Raw genomic sequence first — 3,491 nt, forward strand, 5'->3', positions numbered from 1 at the left:
CTCTTAGTCTGTTGTCAACTCTAGTAGCTAAGGTAATCACTTCATCTAATGTGGGGGGTTCATCCATCAGGGCTAACTCATCCTTTAAGGCATTGTCTAAGGCGTGGAAAAAGGTAGTCTTTAATGCTTCATTATTCCAACCAGAGGCAACATCCAGGGTACGAAATTCGATAGAAAACTCATTGAGTGGCCTATTACGTTGTTTTAGTGCTCTCAACTGTCGGCCAATACTTGACTTATCTTCTACAGGGAAAAAGTCTGTTTAAATTCTTTGACAAAATCCACAGAAGAACAACCAAAATTTCTGCAATCAGAGAAACGGGCTTCAGGCCACTGCAAAGCCTTGCCAGACAATAAACCAATAGAGATTTTCACATCATCATGGGGAAAAGATCGGGGAGAACGGTTGAATACTAAGTTACACTGGAGCAAAACTCCTTTACAATTACCCACCTCACCAGAAAACTTGGTTAGGGGAGGTGACGTCACGAAAATGGGGAAGTTGTTGTGATTCCGGCGATGCGGCAGCACCATCTACCTGTACGGTGGACTGAGACTTTAGAGTTTGCTGTAACATGGCGGTAATCTGTTCTAATTGTTGATTTGTTTGTCGTTGTTGCTCTGAAAGGGAACGGAGTGAAGAATCATGAAATTGGATCTGATTAGCGCGTCCTGAGAGTGTTCTGCGGAGTGCTTCTGCTGGGTCTGGTTGGCGAGAGTGTTCTGTCACTGTTTGCGGAATAGATCTGACCCACATACAGAAGTACACTCTGGAGAATGAAAATCGGTAAAATAATGTTTTATTGTGTAACGAGTAATCAGGAACATGAACAAGTGAATCTCTAACTGTATGGAAGGAAGGGGAAGAGAACTGGTGAAACAAAGAACTTAATGAGGCAAAACTAGAGATAAATTACTAAGTTGAATAAGTGAACAACTTACTAAGTTTATGCAGTCAGGTCGCCACGGATTGAGGGATTCGGGGTCTCGGTTTTCGGACCAGTGTCGGTTCTGATGTATCCTCTGGTGCTGTTTGAGGTAGACTGGAAAAAACCATGTAGTAATCCAAGATGTAGTGGCTTACGTGAGAGGGTGGACAGGGTACGCTTAATGTCTTGATGCAGGAAATGAAGGCATCAGGTAGGCTGCCAGCCAGAGCAAAATCCAGTTGAAGTCAGCAATTCAGGAAACAAAGTCCTCAAAAACGTAGGAAGTCTTAGCCCACAGAGCTTCTGACACTGAGGTCTAAGTTCAGAAGGCGCGGCAAGCGAAGCGGGAGTGAAGCGGCGCGATGGACGAGTTGACAAATCTGAACTTTTTCCTAAACTTGCGTCGCATCAACCAATCAGGGACTGGAAGTGGCTGTGACATAGGGTGAAAGACCGCAGCGGAGAAGAAGCGGTTGTCCGTGAAAGATGGAGGACAAAATTATAGTGGCGGTGCGCGGCAAGCTTGAGTTGTATGACTCAACTAATTATTACTACAGAGACAAGTACAGGAAGGACCTGGCCTGGAGAAGAGTCAGTGAGGAGACTAGAGTAGCAGGTAAAACTTTAAAATAGCGCCATTGTACTACTGTCTTTTGGCTAATTTATATCGGCAAGTCACTTGCGAATGTGAAGCTGTACCCTGTCTGTCGTTGGGCTAATTTTTAAAAGGGGGATATATTCTCTATAACTTTTAAAAGTAAAACTCATAAAAGCATAAGATTTGTTTAGATGTATTCTTAAGACAATATCACGATTCATCCGTGAAATGGCAACCGCAGACAGGCTACAACTGCACTTCACCGCCCCCAAAAAATAGAGGGAAAACCTGCTTGTCGCCGATTGCCTCTTTCTTGAATACACAAATATTCATGTGACTTCATCTCACAAAAAAACCCTATATTTTCAGAGGACGTGTGCCGAAAAAAGTGGAAGGGTTTGCGGGACACGTACCTGAAGGAGAGAAGGAAGGAGCTGGAGAAGAAGAGGAGTGGAGCAGCAGCAGGTGCGGGAACAAAGTTCAGGTTCTCTGCCGTCCTCTCATTCCTCGACCCCTTTGTGGCTCCACGGCCCACCACCAGCAACATGGGCCAAGTCGAGGAGATGGCAGAGGACCTACCTGCTCCACCCCCAGAAGAGGAGACATCGGAGACATAAGGTACGTTGCCAAAAAACATTTAATAATGAAAAGAAAAACATTAACTTTGACTAATGTTAATATTGCACTATCTTGCCATGTCTTTTTTGACAGACACAAATGGTGATGACACAGAGGAGAGGTCCACTCCATCCGAAGCACCTGCTGCCTCATCTGTCTCCGACTCTGCTCCTTCATCCTCTGCTGCTGCCCAACCTCCCGTAGGTGTGTACATGTCAAAGTATACAGGAATAGACCTGCACATCAACACAATAGCTCAGTGTGGTATCTAATTTAAGAACTGTGTAATCTTGCAGGAAGGAGGAGGAGGAGGACAGTGCGACCCCGGGAGGAGCCATCTGAGGTGGAACGGGAGCTTCTGGAAGCTCTCCGAAACCGGCCACCACCTCCACCCCCGCGGGTCTACTCCTCCATGGAACACTTCCTCCTGGGTTTAGCTCCTTCCCTGGAAAGACTGCCACTAGATAAACAGGAATTAATAAAGCTGAAATTATTGCAAATGATTTTTGAAGATAGCACAGTTGTGCTAAATTTGGACCATGTGGACCCTGAATAATGTGTCATTTTTATGCATGTGGCAGTTTCTCCAGGGATGAACCTAAACTTCCTCTCGTTCCTTCTCTCCATGGCACTCCATCCCTCTTCTCAGTACAAGGTCCTTCTGTACTTGTCTCCCTCAGTGTTGAGTCATACAACTCAGGCACTTATGTAAATAGTTTTTTTTAATTGCAATAAATTTGGTTTCTTGCAAATATTGTTGCTCCTATCATTCCTGAAATGCATTTCACTCTTAACGACCTTGGAAAATAGTACAGAAACGATAACTATAATATCAATAAAATATATATTACATTTAGGATAGATAGATATATATATATATATATACAGGTCCTTCTCAAAATATTGGCATATTGTGATAAAGTTCATTATTTTCCATAATGTCATGATGAAAATTTAACATTCATATATTTTAGATTTATTGCACACTAACTGAAATATTTCAGGTCTTTTATTGTCTTAATACGGATGATTTTGGCATACAGCTCATGAAAACCCAAAATTCCTATCTCACACAATTAGCATATTTCATCCGACCAATAAAAGAAAAGTGTTTTTAATACAAAAAACGTCAACCTTCAAATAATCATGTACAGTTATGCACTCAATACTTGGTCGGGAATCCTGTGTAATCCAAGAAAAAATGTCGGTAAATATTTCAGGAAACCCGGAAATTGTGGCTTCTACTTCTGATAATTCACAAAAGCACAATGACATCTTTAAACGTAAGTAAGTAAGTAAGTATTCATTTTTAAGAAATCATTAAATGCATGTGAATGTTCTCAAAT

General features: G+C 42.3%; 1 long non-coding RNA gene across 1 annotated transcript; it reads left to right on the forward strand.

Annotated features, from left to right (window-relative positions):
• Window positions 1-2,003: 2,003 nt before the first annotated feature.
• On the forward strand, window positions 2,004-2,747 carry LOC124880368. The gene is made up of 3 exons (XR_007041300.1): window positions 2,004-2,145; window positions 2,239-2,349; window positions 2,442-2,747. It is a non-coding gene; the product is annotated as an uncharacterized LOC124880368 (long non-coding RNA).
• Window positions 2,748-3,491: the final 744 nt, after the last annotated feature.

This window comes from Girardinichthys multiradiatus, chromosome 14 (genome assembly GCF_021462225.1).
Source record: "Girardinichthys multiradiatus isolate DD_20200921_A chromosome 14, DD_fGirMul_XY1, whole genome shotgun sequence".
Lineage (NCBI taxonomy): Eukaryota > Metazoa > Chordata > Actinopteri > Cyprinodontiformes > Goodeidae > Girardinichthys > Girardinichthys multiradiatus.